Below are 26391 nucleotides of genomic sequence, written 5' to 3' on the forward strand. Positions count from 1 at the left end.
TCTCAATCTTGGCGCTCCTTTTCTCGGTCCTGGCAGTCCCTCTCTCGGTCCTCTACTTCCAATTCCTTGATCCGCAGCTGGATCTCCAGCCGCCGCAGCTCCGCTGGGCTGGCCCCTGCCCTAGATGGGCTATGGCTTGCAGGCCTCCCAGGAGACGCTGTCTCATCTCTCCGGTGGGTTCCAGTGCTCCTCCCCCTCTCTGAGCCTGACACACTCTCAGGGGGGGTCTGGCTGCTTCCCCTGGGGACAAGATCCTGGTCCTGTGGCTGGTCATTCTCTTCCAGCTGGGCAATCACCTGGGCCTTGGTTGCTTTCTGCGCAGGCAAGCTCCTCTCTCTGCACAGCTCCACCAGCTCTGCCTTCAAGAGTCGGGCGTAGGCCATCTGCCCGCGGGTCCCTTCAGTTCAGACTCACCGGTCTAGTGCTGCAGCGCCCCACGATTCCCAGGAACCGCTTCGCTCTGTCTCCAGCACGCCTGGCTCCAGGGCTCTTGCTTCTACTGCGCCTTGTCGCTCGCTGCTGGAAGCTCCATCCACGGGGTGCAGTGCATCCCACTTCTAACACCAGTGTGACGGCGCGTTGGGGGTCCCCTGTCTCCTGCACCCCGAAATGGCACAAACAGACTGCACCAGCCGGTGGAATAGAGGAGGTTTATTGCCCCTCCAGGATACAGCACAGCACAGATGTAATCTGGTCACAGAGCTGGGCTAGGATGCCTCAGGCCCCCTTGAGATGGAGGAGACTGGGCCCCTAAACTCCAGCCCCTTTCCCTAGGCTGTCTCCTCCATGCTCCCAGCCAGCAACTAACTAACTCTCTTCCAGCCCTGCCCCCCAGCCAGGGCAGCATTCCACCTTCCTTTGTTCCTCTCCATGGGGGGTGTCTGGCCATACTGGTTTGCATAGTGACTCATCCTGTTTTGCTGGGTCGTGGTACCCACGGCAGCCAGTGGGGGTTACCCCAGAGCCAGCAGCATAGAAACCAGCCAGGTACCCCCACCACGTCACATGATGAAATAACAAAGAACGCATCTGCACAGCAAGTCATTATTTTGAAATAACAGGAGTCTAACTCTGACTCCTGTAACACTCGTTTTATAAGGATTAAGGGAAGTTAAAGGAAGAGTGTTCTTCCATCGAATTACTGCTGTTTAGATAGCTTAATTGACTTTTGGTGCTATTTTGACTGCAGCTACGCAACTAATGTAGAAATCAGTTGGCCTGATTAGCAGTTGAGATGAAAACAAAATGTGATATGACCAAATAATCTCCAGCTTAAAATAACAATTAAGAAAGAAAACTGTTAGGATGACACAATTTTGTTGTCAAACGTACATTATTTCCAGGCTGTGTCTAGACTGGCCAGTTTTTCCGGAAAATCAGCCGTTTTTCCGGAAAAACTTGCCAGCTGTCTACACTGGCTGCTTGAATTTCCAAAAAAGCACTGACTTCCTACTGTAAGAAATCAATCCTTTTTGCGGAAATACTATGCTGCTGCCGTTCGGGCAAAAGTCCCTTTTGCGCAAAACTTTTGCGCAAAAGGGCCCGTGTAGACAGCTGAGATTTGTTTTGTGCAAAAAAGCCCCGATCGCAAAAATGGCGATAGGGGCTTTTTTGCGCAAAAGCGCATCTAGATTGGCCACGGACGCTTTTCCGCAAAAAGTGCTTGTGCGGAAAAGCGTCCGTGCCAATCTAGACGCTCTTTTCCACAAATGCTTTTAATGGAAAACTTTTCCGTTAAAAGCATTTCCGGAAAATCATGCCAGTCTAGACGTAGCCCCATAGTCTTGCACTGGTACTGCTAAATTTTTGATTGACATCAAAGCAATCATTTAGGGCACATCTACACAGCAGGGCTTAAGCCGAAATAAGCTGTGCAACTTGAGCTACATCAATTACATACCTTAAGTCGAAATAGTTTTTTTGGCTTTTGGCATGGTCTTCACAGCAGGAAGTCAGAGAAAGAGCACTCTTCCTCTGACTTCCCTTAATCCTTGTAAAATGAGGGTTACAGGAGTTGGAGTAAGAAGTCCTTAGCTCAACATTATTTTGATATTATGTTGAAATAACTGCTTGTAGTATAGATGCAGACTATGATATTTCAGAATAACGTGAGGTGTACTCTTAGAATCAGTCCTCTGTCAAGGTAAGATGTTCTTAGAGTTCTTTGCCAGGCTAGAATTAAAGAGTATTCAGTTAGATGACAGAATGGATCATCTTGTGATCTAGTCAGGACACCAGCTCGCAGGAGACCTGGATGGGTTATCATAGAATATTAAGACTGGAAGGGACTTCGAGAGGTCATCGAGTCCAGTCCCCTGCCCTCATGGCAGGACCAAGTACTGTCTAGCTCATCCCTGATAGACATTTATCTAACCTACTCTTAAATATCTACAGAGATGGAGATTCCACAACCTCCCTGGCCAATTTATCCCAGTGTTTAACCACTCTGATAGTTAGGAACTTTTTCCTAACATCCAACCTAAACCTCCCTTGCGGCAGTTTAAGCCCATTGCTTCTTGCTCTATCCTCAGAGGACAAGATGAACAAGTTTTCTCCTTCCTCCTTCAGACACCCTTTTAGATACCTGAAAATTGCTATCATGTCCCCCCTCAATCTTCTCTTTTCCAAACTAAACAAACCCAATTCTTTCAGCCTTCCTTCATAGGTCATGTTCTCTAGACCTTTAATCATTCTTGTTGCTCTTCTCTGGACCCTCTCCAATTTCTCCACATCTTTCTTGAAATGTGGTGCCCAGAATTGGACACAATACTCCAACTGAGGCCTAACCAGCGCAGAGTAGAGCAAAAGAATGACTTCTCGTGTCTTGCTCACAAAACATCTTTTAATGCCAGAATGATGTTTGCTTTTTTTTTTTTTTTACTACAGCATCACACTGCTGACTCATTTTGAGCTTGTGGTCCACTGTAACCCTAGATCCCTCTAGATCCCTTTCTGCCATACTCCTTCCTAGACAGTCGCTTCCCAGTCTATATGTGTGAAACTGATTGTTCCTTCCTAAGTGGAGAACTTTCCATTTGTCTTTATTAAACTTCATCCTATTTACCTCAGACCATTTCTCCAATTTGTCCAGATCGTTTTGAATTATGACCCTATCCTCCAGAGCAGTCGCAACCCCTCCCAGCTTGGTATCATCTGCAAACTTAATAAGCGTACTTTCTATGCCAATATCTAAACCGTTGATGAAGATATTGAACAGAGCTGGTCCCAAAACAGACCCCTGCGGAAAAGTTTTTCCGTTAAAAGCATTTGTGGAAAAGAGCGTCTAGATTGGCACGGACGCTTTTGCGCAAAAGCACTTTTTGCGCAAAAGCGTCCATGCCAATCTAGACACGGTTTTGTGCAAGAAAGCCCCGATCGCCATTTTCGCCATCTGGGCTTTTTTGCCCAAAACAGTTCTCAGCTGTCTACACTGGCCCTCTTGCGCAAAAGCATTTGCTCAAGAGGGCTTTTTCTCCGAACGGGAGAGTCATTGTATTTGCGGAAGAACACTGACAATATTACATTAGATCGTCAGTGTTCTTGCGCAAATTCAAAGCAGCCAGTGTAGACAGCTGGCAAGTTTTTACACAAAAGCAACTGCTTTTGCGGAAAATCTTGCCAGTCTAGACGCAGCCTTTGTCTGATCCTGATGGCACTGGTTCCGGCCAGCCTTACCTTCGATTCAGGGTCCACTCAATGTAGACGCGCTATTTCGAATTAGAAAAATGATATTTCGAAATAGTTTGTGTCTAGATGCATTATTTCGAATTAGCTTATTCCAAATTAACTAATTCAAAATAAGTTAATTCAAAATAGTGCTGTAATGTAGACATACCCCTAGAGATTCTCCATTCTGTATTTATTCATTTAGGGAAGAAACCCACTTTTTTGTATGTATTTTAAATAGTTTTCTTGTAGATGTGTATCAGACTTTCTGGCCCAATAAAAGTCAAAAACTCATAGAATGCTCAGGAATTCCTTTTGCCAAGATCGTCTCCTTTTGCTGCATGAACACAGCCATTCATTTGAGTTCCGATATTTGGCGGGACAGAGCACGCAATGCTATTCTGCAGAGAAGCTGAGTAACACTGCAATACTTTCCTGTTTGGTGAGTTAAGTCAATCTATGAATAGCAAGACACCAGCTCAGTATGACATTAGTTGAAGTTGGTCATTTGCTTTTGCCTTTCTGGAAAGGTAGGCCCCCTTCTTCTACTTCTCCACAGGGCTTTGAAGACTTTGGTTCTGCCACTTTAGCAGTACTATACAAAATAGTTTGCTAATACCACGTAAGTATGAACCATTGCAAATGAAACAAAAATGAATCCCAGAGGTCCAAGTGCATGTTTCAAGTAAGTGAAAACTTGTGAGTACAAATAATTACAGATGCAATCCTGCACCCACAGTTATCAGGGAGAGCAATTACAATTACTTTCAAGTATAATTATCTGTTTTATTAATGCAATCAGGTATTTCAGCATACAAATGATCTTAATTGCACCAAAAATAACAGGGTATTAAACTGGTCAGCAATGATTTGCACCTTAAAATGCAAGTGCAAAAATGACGGTCTAGATCAAGCTACTCTGAATACGTGGCCCTAAATTAACATAATTTGGGATCACACAGAGAAAGAAAAAAAAAGTTGCTAAACAGACATCTTCTCAAAGCACCAAATCTCTACCCTACTGACAGGAAAAGTTGCTTTTCATTTAATTTCATAAAGAGCAATGTAAGATGGCAACTTAATTCGAACTAGCGGTGCGCTTAATTGGAACAAGGTAAACCTCATTCTACGAGGACTAACGCCTAGTTCGAAATAACTAGTTCGAATTAAGGGGTGTGTAGCCACTTAATTCGAACTAGTGGGAGTCTAGCCCTCCCCAGCTTTCCCTGGTGGCCACTCTGGGCACCACCAGGGAAACTCTTCTGCCCCTCTCCCGGCCCCGGAGCTCTTAAAGGGGCACGGGCTGGCTACGGTGCCCGTGCCAGGTGAAAGCCTCACAGCACCCAGCCAGCAGACCCTGCACCTGGCACAGCTCGAGCCGGCCACCCGCTGCCACCCAGCCCTCCGCCTCTTCCCGGGACCAGGCTGGCGGCTCCCGGGAGCCTGCCCAGGTCCACAAGAGGCGGGTGCCCGCCTGGTCTAGTGCAGACATCGTGGACCTCATCCATGACCTCCGCACTAGGCACAGGAAAGTGGCCGTCTAGGGCAGGAGAGCTGCCAGCCAGGCCACCCAGGAGCAGGTTGGCATGAAAATCAAGGTGGTCCACTAAGACCCCCGACCCTGAGCCCTGAGCTTAGAATGGCCGTACTGGGTCAGACCAAAGGTCCATCTAGCCCAGTAGCCTGTCTGCTGACAGCGGCCAACACTAGGTACCCTGGAGGGGATGGACCGAAGACAATGACCAAGCCATTTGTCTCGTGACATCCATCTCCAGCCTTCCAAACAGAGGCCAGGGACACCATTCCTACCCCCTGGCTAATACCACTCCATGGACCCAACCTCCATGACTTGATCTCATTTCTCTTTAAACTCTGTTCTAGTTCTAGCCTTCACAGCCTCCTGCAGCAAGGAGTTCCACAGGTTGACTATTTGCTCTGTGAAAAAGAACTTTCTGTTATTAGTTTGAAGTCTGCTACCTATTCATTTCATTTGGTGTCCTTTAGTCCTTCTATTATGGGAACTAATGAAGAACTTTTCTTTATGCACCCTCTCCACACCACTCATGCTTTTATAGACCTCTATCATATCCCCTCCTCTTTTCTAAGCTGAGAAGTCCCAGTCTCTTTAGCCTTTCTTCATATGGGACCTGTTCCAAACCCCTGATCATTTTAGTTGCCCTCCCCTCTCCCACCCTCTCTCTTCCCCTCTCCCACCTCCTTTTCCCAGTCTCCCCGAGTTTTGTTCAATACAGAGAGCTTCTATTTTTGAACACACGTGTCCTTTATTTTGTACATCAGGAAGGGGGGCTAGGGAGTGGTAAGTGGAAGGAGGTGACGGAGGAATGGGGTACGAGCCCCCAATGGGGAGGACTGGGGTGGCTCTGTGGGCTCCTTAGGGTGGAAGCTCTCCTTCAGCCCCCCCGATTGGCCCCCCCCCCGGATGGCAGCCTACGGCAAGTGCAGCCGGGCTGATGGCCAACTGCTGTGATGTGCCGAGTGTGGGCACTCAGGGCACTCCAAGCCAGGACTGCTTTGCAAGCGGGGAACCCCTGAGAACTGTCTGTACAGGGTGGGGGTCGGGTCCCTTTAAGCACAGCCCTCGGCTAGCCTGAGGCAGCAGCTCCACACTCTAAGTCCTAATCTGATGCCCTGCTGGCACTGCTTACGGCCATCCTTAACCTCAGTTCAGGGTCCACTCAGTGTGGACATGCTAGTTTGAATTAGCAAAACGCTAATTCGAACTAGTTTTTAAGTCTAGATGCGCTAATTCAAATTAGCTTAGTTCGAATTAACTAATTCGAACTAAGTTAGTTCAAATTAGTGCTGTAGTGCAGACATACCCTCTGGGAATTAGCTCTGCTCTGTGCCCGAGCACCCTCTTCGAGCCAGTATCTCACCTACTGTTCCCTGTTTTCTGTTAATGACTCCACCACCTTGCATTGGAACTCACATCCCTCCAAGATCACGGCACCCTTCCCTCCAGGTACTGCCCGGTGGCAATGCTCCCACACTCTGAGGTTCTCCCCTGCAGGGTCTCCCCCAACCCCCTATACCTACTGGCTGTGTCTAGACTGGCCAGTTTTTCCCGAAAATCAGCTGCTTTTCTGGAAAAAACTTGCCAGCTGTCTCCACTGGCCGCTTGAATTACCGCAAAAGCACTGATTTCCTACTGTAAGAAATCAGTGCTTCTTGCGGAAATACTATGCTGCTCCCATTCAGGCAAAAGTCCTTTTGCGCAAAACTTTTGCACAGAAGGGCCAGTGTAGACAGCTCAGATTTGTTTTCCACAAAAAAGCCCCGATCGCGAAAATGGCGATCGGGGCTTTTTTTTGCAGAAAAGCGCGTCTAGATTGGCACGGACGTTTTTCCGCAAAAAGTGCTTTTGCGGAAAAGCATCTGTGCCAATCTAGACGCTCTTTTCCGAAAATGCTTTTAACGGAAAACTTTTCCGTTAAAAGCATTTCTGGAAAATCATGCCAGTCTAAACATAGCCACCTTGCCTCAGTGACCCTACTGCCAGTCATCATCTAGCTCCTTACCTCAGGGGCAAACTGAAGTTTGACATGGCCACTCATCATATGCAAGGGGTGGTGGACCTACAACCTTTGCCTGCCCTGCCTGCCTACAACCCTAGTACCTGTCAGGCCTCTGTTGCTAGACCTCAGCCTAGGACTATTCAGGCTACAGTTCCTCTGGCTCACCCTGCCTTCCTCAGCACTGCTCTGTTTGTGATACCCTAGCTAGCAGACAGCTAAGTCCTTCTCTCTCCAGAGCTGGAGCAAGAGTGGCTCACCCTGGCCAGCCATCTGTTTTATACTGCCCTCTTGGGCTCTGATTGGCTACTACAAGGGCCTCTCATGATTGGCCCCTAGCTACATCTCTCTCTCAGGGCTGTTTTAACCCTTTTTATGCCTGGAGCAGGGTGAACACCCCACCACAGGCAACAGTGAAAAGGAGAGAATATTCCCTCGAGAAGAAAAAACTGGAAGAGTTATGGAAACAAGAAGCAGAGCTCTGAATAAATGTCCCTGAACTACAAAAGGAAGGAATAGGCAGAGATGGAGATGTGTATTCAGGAGAGGTGAAACATGATAGGTACTTTCCTTTTTCTTCTGTTTGTACAGTGCCTAGTATAATGAAATTCTGATTCATAGCTAATGCTTCTTATAACGGACTCACTGTAAGGAAAGCAGAGGGACACTTTTTATTGTTAATTTTCAACCTCCCTGACAGTTATTCTCCCACTCTTCAATTTTAACCAGTTCTCTAAAATACAACCTAAGTAGCCAGGCTTGGCACCAGGATGAGGCATGGACCTGAAGAGAGAAGGAAAGCAGTTGCCATTGCAGCCTTAGGAAATATGATAGTTATCCATCTTTGGGATTAAATCTAAAAATCAAAGTCTGGGCTTTCTGTGGTCAACTGAAGAGCCTATTTCACAAAAAAAGCATAGTCTTATTCCCTTGTGTTAGCCAAAATCCAACTCTGGTAATTATATTCAATCTATAAAACTTGCCCTGCAATATCAGTTGAATGCATTGCATTCTTCTTCATTTTCTGTCCTAAGTTTTTGTGGGGACTGGTAGACAGTAACAGTTATCCATCTTAGAGGTGGCTGTTTTTAAATGGTGGCTAACACGATCTCCATTCATAATCTGCCTATCACAGGACTTCTCTTTAAAAATACAATAATTATCTAGTTACCACACACGGTATCAGAGATACCCGTAAGCACACTAAAATGTGGAACAGGAAATAGCCCTAGATATAAAAACAACATTCTGAAGATCATCACTGCATATCATTTTAAAGTGGCATGATGTTAAGGGTCCCTGCAGAATGACAAATGCTACACAAATGTAAATTACATCATCATTAGATTTGTTCAATAAAATTAGAACAGGGACAGAATTAATTTCACTTCATTATTAGTACAATGGTGTGCTAGATAAACAGATGGTAGTATATATAGAACCTAGGAGTCAGTATGTTTGACGACACAGCCAAAGAGCTAGAATTTTCTGTATGCTTAGAGGCTGCCATTTTGCTGCCATTGTTCCCAAATGCTTGTCTCATCTATTTTTGTTTTTGTTTTTTTTGCAGGGTGGTAGAGTAGCAGTATTTAATCTGTTGTGAATTTTAAATTGTTTCCTCCCCTTTGTATTGCTGTACCAAAACAAAATATATGTGCTTATGGTCATTTCACTCACAGCTTAACATGGAATATTTAAAGAAGAAATTTTGACTGCTTGTTTACATGAGTCACTAGGAGCAAAGCAGTTAGTTCTCCACAGATGAATTGAAACTCAAGGATAAATTCTTTCCTGAACATTTTAGGCAACCAGTGACCTGAAAATAACCTGTTCAGAGGATATTCAAACGTATCCACGACATTGTCAGCAATGGACATAAAAAATGGCTACAGCTCTTGTCAGAAGAGGAGGGATGTGACGCAGAGCACAGAGGTTGCTCTTACATTTTACATTAAATACAGACCAACTATCTATTGTTTACTAACTGTGACACAGAGGCCCACTTGTGTTTCATAGCTTTGTGTCAACAATGCTTGTCAGGTGTGTAATACTCATCACATCTCCAAAGGTGGCACATAGTATATCATTTGCACTCTAACACCACATTGGTCTCTGTGAAATGCATGCAGCAACACTAAAGGTGAAATTGTGGATACTCTCTGATATGTCTCAGAGTCTATTAATGGACAAAGTGACAAAACAGGTTTCCCCTACATCGAGGAGAAAGAACATACAGTGACAATGGCACTGTCAAGGCTCTGATTTGCCCTCTCTGGGTCAGCCAGTGGCTAATCCTCTTACAGCTTTGTAAGGACGGAGGTGTGACCTTAACCATTCCTGCATTCCCAGTCCACACACATTTGTAATAATCTTTGTACAAAATATGCCTTGTGAGGTATCATTTGAAAGCTAATAGCTTGCGGATCATTAATCTTCTCACATGATGTATGTACATGGGGTTAGTTATGGATATATGTGAAAGTATTTTTAAACCAAGCATGTCAGGGATTTGGCAAACAGGTCTAGACAAAGAAATGTGTTTGCTTCTCTGACCAACTGCCCTGGCATCACCCAGAAACAGTGGAAGCTATACCTACATAAAAATCAGCAGAGGGATGGGAAGGCCACGGAAAGGGGAAAACCACATGAAGTTCTCACCACCTGAAACAATTTCATTGAACTTCGGAAGATAAAAGCAAGGACAGAAGATAAAAGGCACTCATCACTAGACAGACACAAGGGAAGAGAGCTCTTGAAAGATAAGAAAGATAGGTGTTTCAACCTAGGGAGGAGAGGAGGTCTCTGGAAACTAAATGTAGGTGAGACCCCTAGTTAGGTGACATTCTCTCACCGGGAAAACAAGTGAAGCCAGTATCTTGTAATAACTGGTGAGAGAAACTATCTTGAACAAAGCCTGTACCTTGCTAGAGTTCATTTTAAACTTTTAGATGTATGTTTTCTCTTTTATTTTCTTTTAAGCCTTTGTAAGTTTATTCCTTTTACTTGGTATTACTTACCCTATGTCCTATTGCTGATACATTTGTTTTATTTTACTATACACCAATTCAGTGCTGTGTTTAAATGGAGGGAAATATTTATTCCAGTTAAGTTTTTCCTGCTGGACGAAAGAATGCTGCTGCCGGGCGACAGAATGACGTCAAAACATCAACAGGTTCTCTGAGTGAAACAAAAGCAGCCAGAGGGGAAGGAGGAGGGGGGACACAGGCAAGCATAACAAGCAGAGAGTGCAATTTCTGAGGAACTCTTTAAAAACAAACAAACCTTATTATTTTCCCAGCCTACAGGGTTGGACATTACAGAGCATGTAGTCTGGGGAAAATCTGGGACTCTGTTGGAGTCACCATGCAAGTAGTAACCAAGGCTGGTGGATGCCAGAGTGAGATGGTAGACAGGCTGCTGGGTCAGAGCTGCTGAACCAATGCTGCCTATCAAACAGTTCAGGGTGTGACCTGTAGGCCAATGGTGGGCAACCTGCGGCCCATTGGGATTTCACCTATGGCCTGCTCATCACCGGTCTGCCCCCTCTTCCAGCCGCCTCTTGTGCAGTGGGGCACTGGAGCCTCACACTTACAAACTCCTCCTCATCCCTCCCAGCACTTTCAGTCCCCTTCCTTCCAACTGGGAGAGACTCACTGCTGCTGCCCCTCCCACAGCCAGGAAACTCCATGCGTGCAGCCCTCAGCCCCTACTGGACAGGGCTGATTAAGCAGCTGTAGGGCTGTGCTACCAAACAGCTTAGAGGGAACCTTGGTCTTCACTGCAACAATTGCCTCAAGTTACTGGTTTATTCCACTTGAGCTAGCCATGCTCAGGTGGGAGCAGACACCCTGCAAAACCACACTGGAGCTACAGAGTGATAGGATTAGCTATTGAGGAGTTGTGAGGACTCCATTTGTAGCTGTATCCCATTGCATTCTTAGCTCTGGCATCAACAGAAGTTGCACTTCAACTCCTGACAAGCCAGCTGGCTTGAGTCTGAAATACCATCTAACTTGAGCTAGATATTCAGGTATGTGTATGAAAGTCAAGTTAGAGGCAACACTTGACTGACAACTTCAGCTAACACTACCACAAAGACAAGACTCAGCTCTCCTTGGAAGACATTCATTCCATGAAGCCTGCTAGCACTAAACAGTTCCTCTCTGGTTGTTTATGGATTTAGTCTATAGACTCTCTAGAGTGAGGATTTTGAAAATGACACTTAAATGGCAATACAAATAATCATAGTTTGTTTTCAAAACCCACTGTTACTTGTTCATGGATTCATAGGAATACAATACAGCTTCATAATGAAGCTATCAGACCAGAGTCCTTCAATTTCTCACAAATGATGTCAGGTGATATTTATACCAGTGCAGAATGAATGAAAAATGCCTCTTGTTCCATTTAAGATTCACTTAAGCCCTTCACCTGGGCTTTAAGCATCTCAGAGGTCCTTGATAAATAGTAATTGTTTGCTGGGTGACTTCACTGGTAATGAAACAAACAAAAAGAATCTATGTTCATGGAAGGGGTTGATTCACCTCAGTGCAAACAAAATATATGTACTGTGACAGGGTTAGATCTGATGACTGCAAAAAAGTAAAAAAGCAGGTATTAAACAAATACCTATTTCTCTGGTAAACAAACAAGGTCTACTCCAGATTAATTAAGACAGCTGCATTAACCAGTGGATACAGGTTAATTAAGATGCCTGGAGGCAAACAAGAACCTATTTAGAACCCATTGAGACAGGTGGGTTGATTGGGATACCTGGAACCAAACAAGGACCAGCTAGAATTAACCAGTAGAGAGAGACAGATTATTTAAGACACTTGGAGACAGTCAAGAGCCTGCATTATTCAGTGGATACAGGTTAATTAAGACATTGGGAGCCAATTAAGGACCAGCTAGAACTGATTAAAAGTCTCCCCTTCAGTCATTTTAGTAGCATGCCAGGAGCTATGGGAGGACAATGTACTGCTGGAGAGCAGAAATAGTAAAGATGCTGTCAGGTCCAGAGGTGAGGGGTAGAAAGAGCACTGTTCAGGGAGCAGCTCCTTTGGACCCCAGGGCTAGGTCTATACTGGTGGGTTCTTGCACCAGAAATATGCAAATGAGGCTAACAGTGGAATATCACTGAGCCTCATCTGCAAAAAATGGCAGCTCATTAGGTATGCAAAAGAGGCTCTTGCACCAGAAGGAGCATCTACACTGCCCCTCCTGACGCAAGAAAAATCCTCTCTGATTGAGTTAGGAAATCCAGTGTGGTTGCCTCCATGTCTGAGAGGCCACCAGAGACTAAGATGTTTTTTTACCCTTCCTTTACCCTGCCATGCCAATGATGACCCTGGCTAAATCAGACCACAGCTTTCCCCTGAAGTAAAGGGGTTAGACTGAGAGCTGAAGTGAGCCACTGAGGTGAGCAATTAGCCTAGAATTGCTGTTTTCCCTAGATGGGGAGAGATAATATTCAGCCTAACCAGAAGCACAAGACCACCTGTTTGGAATTAGGAGTCTCATTACCATCCCAACAAATATGATGGGTTGGTGTGATTTTTAAAAATATATTAGAGATCCAGTCCAGCTACAAAATTCAAACCCAGATTGAATGTGCAGGGGCTTTCAGTGAAGGGTTTGCCTTGGCTCATTATAAAGATAATGACCAGCTGCAAAATTGAGATCGGAAGCTGAGTTTCAAACATCTGCAAATCTCACTGGTGATTCAATCCAGTCCTATCTAATGTATGTATGCACCAATCAAAGGTGGCCTATTTTATGCAATATTAGAAGACTTACCCAACATTGCTCAAGTCTTTCAGGGCAGGGGGCTGGAGTCATGGGGGGTGCAGGAATCAGTGCAGGGACTTAGGGATGTGGGGGCTCAATAGGAGGCAGGGAGCGTGGGGGTGCAGGAGTCAGTGTTGGTGATGAGTTGGGGCTTAGGGTAGGGGGTGGGAGGTGCAAGAGTCAGAGTAGGGGTGGGGACTCAAGGCAGGGGTGGGGGCACCTGCTGGCTTCTGCCCAGGGCCAATGGGGCTGCACAGCCTGCCTGCTGGCTTCTCCACAAGTCCAGCTCCAGGACAGAGTGGGACACATAGCCGGCCCGCCAGCTTTTCCCAGGGGCACCAGGTGCCCCATGCCAGAGCCTGTTCCCCAGGAACTGCCCAGGGCGGCAGGGGACATGCTGGCCAGCCAGCAGCTATTCCCCAGGGAGGCCACCATGGTGAGGCTATGATGCCAGCCAGTGGCTGCTCACTTGTGGTCATACATGAGTATAACTGTCCCTGCTATCACATCCTTCCCTTTTATGAGAACGGATAGCATTCTACGCACATCTCATTATCCTGGCACAATCAATCCCTGACTTTGGTTTAAGTTATGATAAGAGGAAGCTGTGTACCAAATTTAGTGGTTCAGGAGGAGTTTGTGAACAAACAGACTCACAGATGGACAGACACACAAACTGCAGACAGATGCACAAACTCTCTCAACTATATAGTAGATAATGGAAACAGAGCTCTCAGGAGAATCTCTTTATGCCTTGGGTCACGCTAACCATTTATTTATTTAGCGTTTTCATAGTCATCTAGCCAAGCAACAGCATCTTCAGTGGCGTGATGAAGTTCTTCTAGACCACCACTGACACTAATCAGCAGGCATTCATCAACAATGTGCGTCATCCTCTGTGTTGTACTGCAGCTGCACAAAGGGCCTATCACAAAGGCCCTAGTAATACTGGTTGGCTGCCCAGAGGCCAGTATTCTCGTCACGCCACCTGCCAGCAGTCAGGGAAGCTAATGATCCAGCAAGCGTGCTGAATTCTGCGAGCAACAGCTCAATGAAACACGGTACTCTCTCCTCACCAACAAACCCAAAGTACAGCTCAGTGACTTCTATGGCACTGAACCAGCTTTATAGATGTTAAGACTCAATGTTGAGGGTTTGTCAATTGCCATGCGTGATTTACTCAGCGTTCTTGCTCATTGACATATGCTAGCCATTAATACGTAATGAATACTGATTTTGATTTAAGTAATTTTGCAAGGCTGTTGGAGGGGAGGGGAGCAGGCGGGGGACAAAAGGAAAAAAATAAAACACAGTTAAAGTGCAGCCCAACTTCAAATTACACTGTAAAAAACAGAAAAAAAAGTCTTCTTTGGACTTAGCATTTCTAAAGCCTGAAAAAACAGAATGCTCCTCACACCGATAAGAAATATTAGCCAAGGGTCAAAGTATTTGTGCAGTACCTGCTAGGTTGTTTTTCCCATAAACATTAGCACAAAATTTGTGCCAAAAGAAAACAATTCTGAGACACATATAAAAGAATAATAGTTTAAAGAAAAGCAGTGAAGTTCAAAAAACAAAGACAGTTAATGGCAGTTAGACCTCAAATTAATATTGATTAAAAAAAAAAACTGACGAAGCATCTCTTGACATTAGTAGATATGAATCAGAAGCACATACTTCCTTCTGCCAGGGAACTAAATCTCAGATTTCATATTTAAAAGGGTTTTGTCTGCAGACAGTAAGACAGACTTTATAATTTATACTGAAGGAGAAATTTGAATCAATGTGACTCAAGAATGGTACTGACTAATCTTTCAGACTGCAGGGAAATTCTTCAGAAGAATACCCTTAGAGGAAATGGATTAATTATACAGAGAAAATTCTCAACCACATCATTTTAGAGTCTCTCTTTTTTCTCACACATAGATTTGGTTAATTTACCAAAAATTACCAGTCTTGATATAAAAATATATATGGCACACCACAATTTTATATAGTGAATTTTAGACAAACTGTACTCCCAAATGGATTTTTTAAAATATAATGCTGTGTCCATGATATGAGTTGAGGCAAGTCTGTAGAGAATTATGAAAGCAAAGAGGGAAATTTTGGATTAGACAAAAAATAAAAAGTTTCCCACCACCAAAACCTGTATTAATTTTAATCTTTTCAGATTTAAATGTAGTTTAAATGTCAACTCACCATGGAATAACTAATTCATAGAATGAGATAAAACCCTTTCATGTTTTAATGCAGGGGTGTGGAACCTTAGGCCTGAGGCCTGGATGCAGCCCTCAGCTTGCCTGAGTCCAGCCCCCGAGGCTCATAGCTCCCCCAGCACCTCTGGAGGCTGGAACACACAAAATCTACTAGCTTGGGCCCCTCTAGGCTTTGGTGTGTGAGGAGAATATGGGGAGTGTCTTCTCAGTCAGGGACCACAGTGAGGGTTTTTTTACTTTTGTGGCCCCCGACTGATTTTTCTGTGGGTCAGTGCCCCCCCCCCCACTCAAAAAAGGTTCCCCACCCCGACTTTAATGCCTTGGACTTAATCTGTGTCCCTTCATCTTTATAAATGTCACAGAAACTTGCTTTCTGAACAAGGTCTGCTTGAAGTATTTTCTTGGCTAAAAGCCTCCTTGCTATAGATGATTCTGAGATGCTAAAGAGATTTTTATTTTTAAGGAGTGACACTGAATAATGTTTTTACAGTGGAAACATCAGAACAATGGATATTGATATAGTAAATTTAACAAACTATATCCATGAGAACAAACTGTTAATTAGAGTACCAGCTGCATCCAGCCCCATCCTTTGAGTGTAATGAGTGAATCACTTAGGCATTTAAAAATCTATTTAAACTTGATTTAACTGTTTTGATGCAGAGAAGCGAAGTGTGAATTCCAAAATGTTAATTGTGTTAAACAATTGGCTAAAACTTGAAAAGAATCATAGACCACTGTGTAATGACACATAGATCTAAGTGATGGGGGAAACAGCCAAGTTCAAGAGAATAGGAGTTGTTAATGGCGACAAGCCAACTTTGACCATAAGTCAACTTGGATTGATTGATCGATTCATTTAAAAATAGCTACTTTCCTCATGTCAGCATAAATAATGTATGTGGGCTTTGTTTGTTGTCTAACCTCAGAGACCTGGTCCCACGGTTGTCTTGGAATTGACATGCTATAGATGGTTGGAACCAATAATGTACAATATGTGTTTTCTTAGGGTCTTTGTAGGACATGAAAATAAGACAGGTTGATAGCATCTGTAAAAGCAACAGTCTCTCTAAAGGTCAGTTGTTCGAAAAACATGAATGTCATTTGCTTCTTAGCAAGGGTGAAGACATTAGGACAGAAAGCAAACGGAACTACCCTGTTCTTGGTCAGTTCCAAAAGCCATTGTTTTAATACCTCAACTGACTAGAACAGTTAAGTTTCTTTTCTGTGTTAAAAGTTCAACTGCCTGAATCCCCTCTTTTTTAGGTATCACCAATTTGCTCTGCATGCATGAAATAAAGTCTTACTAGTCAGCTAAACAATGTGCAAGCCCCCACAGAAGTCATCTTTAGACAGCAGCCACTGACAAACTTGTTAGTTGATAGACAGAAGCAACACCAAAGGGAACAATAAGATGTCTGTCATTAGCAGAGATAATGCCCAATTCTGTGAGGATTCTAGCAGTAATAAACCACATTCAGTGCTTTTACAATGCCGATAATACATTAGAAAGCTAAGCACTGTTTGGTGGCTACATAAAATAGCAGTCAACATCATACAGGTAACAACCTATTTTTCTCTCTCAAGGCAAGAGACGATTTAGTTCTGGTTTTAATAATTCATATGCATCTGGGCTAAAATTATCATTTCTCATATTTCTGCAGATAAACTGAATATACTCTCACAAGCTATCCCTGGGAAAGCAAATTATAAAACCCAAACACCTGATCATGAGTGAAATGGAAATGAAATGCAATTCTTCCAGTGGTTAAAGTCCGATCATCAGTAATTCTTTCACTTTTTTCCTGTTTCTTGAACAGTTTCCAATGGATCTGAATAATTACCTGATCTTTTGATGCACTGCACGGTGTTGAACATTAAAGGTGGCATTTTGAAAACCCTCTGAGGTATGTGTATGGTTATAATAGGAACTACACAACCACATCTTCTAGGCTTGAATTTTCACAGTTCCCCACTAGTAGGTTGCAGATATTGATTCCCACTGATGGCAAAAATGCCTAGCAGTCAATGGTTGGAAATGTATTTACAAACACACACTAATTAATTAGAAAGGAGATGGTTTCAAATAATGGTTTAACACATTATACAGTGAAAGCATTTTTCAAAGAATTACCGTATTGAGACCAACCTGAAAATTCATTGCTGTCTAGTTTTCCATCTAGCTTCTATAAAAGTTACGTATTAACTTTTCACAAACATAGTTACTGTTTAAACTTTGCACCAACAAAAAATATCATAGTCCTCACTTTACATCGGTCTATATCAATTCAGCACATTTTCCCCCATCCATCTTAAAAAAAAAAAACCACTACACTAAACAGAGGCACGACAGCATAACTTAGCTATGAAAATATAGCTAATTAAATTCCCCCTATCAATGTAAGTTAATTTGTTACGGCTGGCAACACCAATGACATATACTAGGCAGCTGTTAGACTCTGCTTGAACAACTGATATTCCATGGCAGGAGTAAGATACCGTCTCAGCCCCTAGGGCTCTTTCCCTGGCAACATGGCATCTATAATGACCTCTGTAATACAGCCAACTTCAGTGAGAGCAGCTGATCACGGGAGTGGTCAGTAAACCAATCTCAGTCCTAACGTAGAGAAGAGCAGCCTAGGAGCTTCTCCAATTTACATTGATTCCAGCTACACAATGGCCCATTCACCTGCCATTGTGACATTCAGAAAATGTCAACCATGAAACAGACCATTTTAAACTTTTCAAATTATTGAGTCAAAAAAGTAGTTAAAAACCCCTTTTTGAGACATGGTTTCAATTAATAAGCATTTTTTAAGAAAAAAAATATTTGAAAAATTCCCGAACAGCTGCAGAATCTAAATTAACAGAAAGAGTCCCACTGACCCACTGAATTTACTGGGTTTGAGATCAGGCCTCTAGTGTTTGTGAAAGAGGCCAGACTGCCAATCCTGGTGACCTAAAGCTCAGTTTATTTACAGAACACACAGAGTTCAGGCAGTAGCATGTAAACTTAACCTGCTTCATGCCCCACTATCAGTAGGCCTCAACATTTAACTGAAAGAGGTGAAAGGACAGCTCCGTTTTGGTAGCCTATTCAGCCCTTGACCTCTCTGGCTGGGGCTATCAATTACAGCTAAATGTTGCATGGAGGGGCAGAAGGTGGGGGTTGGGGGGATGTTTTAAACTACCGATATTCAATTGAAGCAGTTTGGCAGCAAGTTAAAAAAAAGATATTTGTTATTTATCCCAGCCACAGCTATACTAAATAGGCCACCTGGCTTTGCTCATCTATTCATGATGTTATTCTAAAATAAGCAAACCAGAAGTGTCAACAATCCTGATACAGTCTTCTTGACCCTTTGGGTTTTCATTTGGTCATATTTCATGCTGTGTACAACTATGTAGTATGATCAGTCATTACTAAAGGCTGAATTCACCCCTGCACAGATGGGCCAGCATAAGTAGAAGTCCGACTGAAGACCACAAAAGAGGGGTGATTAGAGGTCTTGTGCTATCCTCTTCATAATGGTGAATTTCACCAATGCTGAATGTATTTTCATAATGCAAGTGCAGAACATAAGATAATTGGAAGCTGTCTCAGGCTACAATCCCAGTTAATCTCCTATACTTGTTCCAGCCTTCATTTATCTAACTTTCAAATGCATGTAAACTTCCCATCATTTAACATGTGAATTTCAGTTTAAGTATTCCCTTCTGAGAAATCCTATACAATTTAAACATTTTTAGAAATGATTCTAAAAATCTATAGTTTTCTAATCTCACAGAACAATCTTACTCTGTAATAAACACAATCCTACAGAATCCTCTGTCAAGGATAGAGTTATCATATACTAGCAGATGCTTCAAAAAGACTACAGAAAGCCTACAATTTTCTATTCAGTTCTATCAGACTTTTCATGAGGGTTTCAGCTAAATCCTCATTATGCAAGACCTCTTCTTTCCCAGGTCTTCTTTCTCTCTCTCTAGTCATTCATTTCCACTTTCTTCCTCTCCCCCCTGCCCACCGGCTTTGTCCCTTGTGGCTCCAAATTATAGGCTAAGAAGGGAAGAATGCAGGCCTTGTGTACATAACATACAGCTGAGTTAAGAGAGCTCATGCAAGTTACACAGGAGAATCATGTGCCTCAGCTCCATGAGGCCAGTTCTGGGGCAATGATGTAAAAGCTGGCCTTACACAAGGGTATGTGTGGTTTCAGGAAAGGGTCTCTGGTAATTTTCAAGATGTCAGCTAGCTTTGTAAACACTTACCTCATGCTGTCCAGCCTTTTACCACCTAGCCCTGCCACAGCTCACAAACCAAGAGCTAAAACTGCAGCAAAAGAAACTTTAGAATGTACAGACTCAGTCTGAGTAGCCCTTCAGCCGCCCTCCAGCTGAAAGGGAAGGGAAATGTCTGCCTGAAAACTCAATGATCTGCTCATCAAAGTTTCCACCTCATCCTCTCCTCTCATGGACATGGGCTCTGTCAAACTCCACTGACAGCAATGGCCAAGTGCCATTGCAAAGAACTAAGCGACATGAAAAACAAACAAGCTCCATCTTGGGTCAGTCTATATTCACCTTTAGTGTGTCCTCTCACCTAGTTAAAGCAAAATGCAGGACAATGTAGCACTTTAAAGACTAACAAGATGGTTTATTAGATGATGAGCTTTCGTGGGCCAGACCCACTTCCTCAGATCAAATAGTGGAAGAAAATAGTCACAACCATATATACCAAAGGATACAATTAAAAAAAATGAACACATATGAAAAGGACAAATCACATTTCAGAACAGGAGGGGGATGCGGGGGGGGGCGGGAAGGAAGGAAGGTAAGTGTCTGTGAATTGATGATATTAGAGGTGGGGAGAGTCTGATGTTTGTGAGTTAACTCACAAACTTAACTCACAAACATCCCACTCTCCCCACCTCTAATATCATCAATTCACAGACACCTACCTTCCTTCCTTCCCCCCCCCCCTGCATCCCCCTCCTGTTCTGAAATGTGATTTGTCCTTTTCATGTGTGTTCATTTTTTTTTAATTGTATCCTTTGGTATATATGGTTGTGACTATTTTCTTCCACTATTTGATCTGAGGAAGTGGGTCTGGCCCACGAAAGCTCATCATCTAATAAACCCTCTTGTTAGTCTTTAAAGTGCTACATAGTCCTGTATTTTGTTAAAACCATACTGACACTTGAGCCAGTTTCTGTTGGGAAAATTGCCAGGATACAGAGCAGCATGCAGTGTAGAGCAGATGCTCTCTTGTCTTTTCCCACCTATAAATATATTTTGCAAATATTGAAGGAGGTCAAATCTGAACATCACAATCGTCCTTTCAAGCCTTATAACTTATCAACATAACCCTGGTTACTATAGGAAAGCCTCAAACCTTAATGTTTTGATCCTCAAAGCACCCCTTTGAGATAAGTGCTATTATCAACACTTTACAGAGGAGGAACTTGAGAGATTTAAGTGACTTGTCCCAAGTCACAGAGGAGGCCTGAGGCATAGCAGGGAATGGAACCCCCTTCTCCAGAGCCCCAGGCTAAGGTGCTAACCACTTCTGTTCTCTACCTTTTACTGCTTTAAATTCCTCCTTTGTGACTCACAGAAGTGGGACCGCATGGTCATTGCAAGCCTGGAAGCAAATAGCACCACACAGCAGCGCAACTCCCTCCCCCCTTTTGCATCTGCACATTTCTCTCTCTAGTTACACCAGCTTTTGCTGTTCTCTTCTGGCAGGAAGCAGGTGAGCATCGGTTATAAGAACATAAGAAGGCCATACTGGGTCACACCAACAGTCCATCTAGCCTAGTATCCTGTCTGCCGATAGTGGCCAATATCAGTTGCCCAGGGAGGGAATACAACAGGTAATCCTCACATGATTCCTCTCCTGTCACCTATTTCCAGAGAAACAGAGGCTAGGGACACCATTCCTACCCATCCTGGCTCCTAGGCATTGATGGACCTAATCTCCATAAATCTATCTAGCTCTTTTTTGAACCCTGATAAATTACTAGTCTCCACCACATCCTCTGGCATGGAGTTCCACAGATTGACTGTGCAAGGAGAGAAGAAAAATTTCCATTTTTATGGAAAATGAACAGCATTTCCAAATTCTTTCGAAAATCTTTTTTAAGTGTGAAATAAGTTTGAGCCAACAGAGCTCTTCAAAAAGAAAATCTGCAAATACTTGCTGGAGTCAAAACTTCTGGTGTCAAAACTCTGCCAAGGCCCCTCTGAAACTGCTTTGGCCATCGTGCAGGAGCACCCAAATATAATGAAGACAGATTATCATTCTTTCTCCAGAATACTCAGATTTTTCCATCACCTGTAATGTAAGGATTCTGTTCCACTTCAGGGGAGGATTAACAGAGCTTTGGGATTCTGGCCCAGAGTTCAGAGGGGTCCAACGCCCAAGCCAGACACAACAGCTGGTAATGAGTCAGAGCAGAACAGGGGAGAAAACCAGAACTGGCATGCCTCACAATTGATTGCTGCTGGATAACTGGATGCCTGCTGCTAGGAAACCATAATTAGGTCTCAAGGATCTATAGAGGGAAAAATAGCTACACCACTCCTTATCTATACCACTTTTTAACTTGAGGGAAGGGCAAGACAGAACACCTTTACAGCCAATTGCTACCACCGCAGAGGAGCCAGGATAGTGGGAGCAGGCACAAAACCATGGGTGCAGATGTTTCCTTTGCCTTGACAATGTTATGCCAAGCCATTATACGAAGGCATGTCAGGGACAGGTTGTGTCAGCTGGATGACTGAGTCAGCATGATGAGCACACCGAACCTGACTCTGATCTCACTTACATGGGTGTAGACCAGGTGTAACTACCTCAAAGTCAATTAATTATATTAATGTGGATTAAGAATTAGGCCCACTACCTTAAGGAAGCTGAGGCAGCATGAGCTGGCTGAAAGCTGCATGGAGAGCACCGAGAAGAACACACACACCACTGGCACCCGAGGATGAGAGAGGAAAGACTCCCAATTGCAAGTCATCCACAGTTTGATGGCAGCTGGCCAGAGAGAAGGCCACTCCATGGAGAGAAGGCAGAGCAAGCACCACTCCTATCAACTATGAATTAAACTTCACAGGTTCAGAGGAAAGTCTGAAGAGCCTTTCTGGGGTAAGGGACGATATGTAGCAAAATTCCTTCTAACCTGAGATCTTCTGGGGGGTGACTGGGGAGTCCCAAGATTGTGGTGGATTTCAGTCTCAATCCAGCCAGACTCACTGTACTAAAGTCATGTAATAAACAAAGTCCTTTTTCTATCATAGTCTTCAAGTCCCACTATATTGTGATCTCTCAGACCGGCCTCATTTGAACTAAGGTCTCGGTGCCAGAGGCTGCGTCTGCACTGCAGGCTATTGCCGGCAGAGAGTATGCTAATGAAGCGCTCATTAGCATTTGTCACGCTGTCATTTGTATATCTCTGCTGATGCTTTTTGTGCAAAAACAAGCAGTGTAGATGGGTCCATTTTGCGCAAACCTCAGATCCCTTATGCCTCAAAAAAGGAGGTTTACAGGATCTTGCGCAAAAGGGTTTTTTTGTGCAAAATGGACCCGTCTACACTGCTTGTTTTTGCACAAAAACCTCTGGTGCAAAAAGCATTGGCAGAGAGATGCAAATGACAGCATGACAAATGCTAATGAACGCTTCCTTAGCATACTCTCTGCTGGCAAAAGCCTGCAGTGTAGACATAACCTCAGTTGGATATGCAAAATGAGCATTTGCACACCCACTCACAAGCATAAGAGCACTTAAGAATTGCACACTGTGATCACTGAGCACCCTTGAATATTCTCAACCGGTTTAGCAACTATTGCTGGTCTAAGCAAGAGATCAAGAATGAGAACCTGGAAATGGCCATGTCAAAACCTTGCTCTGGCCCTTACCTTGCCACTCTGCTAGAATCACGTTCCTGCCATTGGGATAACTCTCTGCCACAGCATACATGCAGAATCATAGCTGGCAGTGAACTGCATGATGGAGCCTAGAATGGGACACACAAGGGGCCTGAAGACTAGAACATGTGACTTCTTGGCTCATTAAAACCCAGTGAGATTAAAAACATCTTAACTAGCAGTCATAGGAAGGGATGTATAAACACATGCACAGGCCTGACATACTTCATCTGAAAGGAGACCTACAAGTGCACACAAGTTGATATTTTCCAATGAAATGGCAAGGCTGGCACACCGAAGAATTCCACTCACCTCTGCACTGCCTCAAGATACAGCCCTATTACTATTCTACCACAAGCCTCTTTTTCTTTGCAAGTAATCCTTTCACTGCCTGATGCCTTTAGTTTAGGTTCCCCCTAGCTCTCTGAAGCTGCAGAATTGCATACACCTGCCCATTCTCTGTAAGAGATGAGATCACAAAAGGTGAACGTCGTCATTTATTTCAGAAAGTAATTTCAAAGGCATCTGAATCCAAGCTTACTGGATCTGTCTTCATATATGTAAGTCAGTGCTAAGCACAGGAGAAAACAAAAACAAAGCAAAATAATTCCACCCAGCGATGAGTTTCATATCTAGAATGCATCCTGCATGAGACAGGACTTGACCCTGTTTTCTGATGTCCTCTTCTCTCTCCCCAGCAATGCTCTCTACTGTAATAGAGTTCTCCATGTGGAGTAAGTGTCAAATAATTTACAGCAGTTCTCTGGATGCCAACAGCATTTTGATCTTACGGAATCCCTATTGATTTTCCAATGCAAAGACAGACTGTGTGTGAGCTGCACAGCAACTACATTCGCAGTGATGGGCATCAGCCTGGACAGTATCATTCCTGGCATTGTCGCCATTTTCAGTGGAGCACTGTCCACTGATGCTTAAGTGGTTAGCCCATGGCTTGCAAGGATGATGCTGGCTCAGAGTTGTCTCATTTCCATTATTCCCTTATTCTATACAGGCCTTGAAAACTTCTACATCAATCCCAAACAGTGATCTCCAAGGAGCTAACTTGTCACATGGTACTGGCTCTTCCTCCACATTTCCACAGAAGTGCCTGGAAACCTCTGAAAGCAGCTGGAAAGAAGGAAGAGGTGCATCCAGATTTATGATGCTGCTGCAACATAAAAATAGGAGAAAAGGAAACAGCCAAGTGCTGCCTTCAGAGACTGAAGACAACAGTATTCCTGGAACTACTAGGGTACGTCTAAACTACATGCCTGTAGATTTTTGTATTTGTGTATTCGATTTGTAGATTTGTGTATTCAAAAAAGGGAAATGAAGCCGCGATTAAAATAATTGCGGCTTCATTTAAATTTACATGGCTGCCGCGCTGAGCCGACAAACAGCTGATCAGCTGTTTGTCGGCTCCGGGCGCTAGTCTGGACGCTCCCCTGTCGAAATGAAAGCCTTTTATCGACATCCCCTGTAAACCTCACCCTACGAGGCATAAGGGGGATGTCAATAAAAGGCTTTCAGGTCGGCACGGCGTGTCCAGACTAGCGCGCAGAGCCGACAAACAGCTGATCAGCTGTTTGTTGGCTCAGCACGGCAGCCATGTAAATTTAAATGAAGCCGCAATTATTTAAATCGCGGCTTCATTTCCCTTTGCCTATCTGTCTAATCTACATGCCTCCATCAACGGAGGCATGTAGTCTAGACACACCCCTAGATACCAACTGGTGCTACCAGCCGGCAGTGGGGGGGGAGGGGGAATCTTCTAAGGGAGAATGCAATGAGGCAGCCAGCCAGAAATTGTAGGCAGGGGAGAGACCAGATAGGAGTGGGAGCTTACAAACCATGAATAGATCACGTGATTGACTTATTTTCCCAAGGATAAAACATTTATTGCATCAAAGACAAGACACTATGACTTTTCCATATCCACATTCACCATAAGAACCATAGGTCTGTTGATCATGCATGTGAGACCCTATTATGAAGTACTCCACTTATACAAGTTTGAGAACCCCTGTTAGTGCTCTTATTCCACAAATCAATGCATTAGACACTGTCTTCTTGGGTTGCCTTAGTCAAGACATTCTCCCATCCAGCCTCGTCTTTTAAACGAGACTGTTACTTATCAGCCTCACAGCAAACATAATAGACTAATAATGTCATTATCAAGGCTATGAATTGCGAGGAGGAAGGAATGTAACAAGACAGTCAGATTATCCATGTCTTCCTGAGTAACCATATGGTCATCTTATTGCCACCTTCCTCAGCTCTCCCCTTTTTCTCCTCTTCCTGTCTGTTTGTGACCCCTCACTTGAGGTCATGTTAAATTTAGGCTGTATGCTCATTAGGACAGGGACCATGGGCCCAATCCACTTTGCATTTACATGAATATTTACACCCTTGTAACTCCATTGACCTCACTGGAGCTAATCCTGACTTACACAGGCATAAATGAGATCCGACGCAGACTCAGGGCCTGCTTTGCAAGGCACCCAGCAACTCCCTGGGTGTTTGAAAACCAAAAAATAAAGTAAAATAAATTGGGCCACCTGTATGCTTGGCCGTTAGGATTTACTGAAGGGCTTTGATATGTTGCCTGAAGGGCCTTCAGTGACCTTGTCAGCAAGATCCATTGCAAGGAGGCAAAGCGTCCCGTGAGTATGCCTTGTCTTCTTGCTGATAGCATAAACACAGTGGCCTAACTCTCAAATTCAGGAGAGATGTTCAGCCATTTCTAGCACCTGGCAGTTTTCAGGATTGATCTCAGCTTGTTTTGTTTCAGCTCTCAGGATACTTCATTTAAATTCTTCTCTTCCCAGCACATGGCTGACAAATCATAGTGTATCTATTTTCCAGGCTTTATGCCGTCCCTTTCCCTTCTCTTGGCATGCATAAGTTGCTTTTGAGGATTTCACTCAAACCATTGAATAGAATATAGTCCCTTTCTGTCTTGTTTTCCTTGGAAATCAATGCTGATGGCAGATGCAAATCATCTGGTCAGTAGTTTCTGTTAAGTAATAACAATTGCTCATCTTCCCACTCACATTTCAGGAGAGCAGAAAGGTTAGGGTGTTTTTTTTTTCTGAAGTTTGCCTTAATCTGGTCTGGGACTTACCCCCACTCTGTTCTAAAATTTGATTAGTCAATTTCACATGCATTCACTTTTTTTATTATTGTATCACTTTGGTATATATGGTTGTGCCGATTTTCTTCCACATATTGATCTGAGGAAGTGGGTCTGGTC

The 26391-nt window shown here is 43.8% G+C and overlaps 1 long non-coding RNA gene across 3 annotated transcripts in view; it reads right to left on the reverse strand.

Annotated features, from left to right (window-relative positions):
- LOC142818856 (uncharacterized) overlaps positions 1-17403 on the reverse strand; it is a 244659-nt gene extending 227256 nt beyond the window's left edge. For 2 of the 3 annotated variants that reach the window (XR_012896535.1, XR_012896536.1), the window contains exon 1: positions 17358-17403. This is a non-coding gene — a long non-coding RNA (uncharacterized LOC142818856). The remainder of the gene's footprint in view (positions 1-17357) is intronic. The other variant, XR_012896538.1, reaches the window with a different exon arrangement.
- Between the last annotated feature and the right edge of the window lie 8988 nt (positions 17404-26391).

This window comes from Pelodiscus sinensis, chromosome 18 (genome assembly GCF_049634645.1).
Source record: "Pelodiscus sinensis isolate JC-2024 chromosome 18, ASM4963464v1, whole genome shotgun sequence".
NCBI classification, from domain to species: domain Eukaryota; kingdom Metazoa; phylum Chordata; order Testudines; family Trionychidae; genus Pelodiscus; species Pelodiscus sinensis.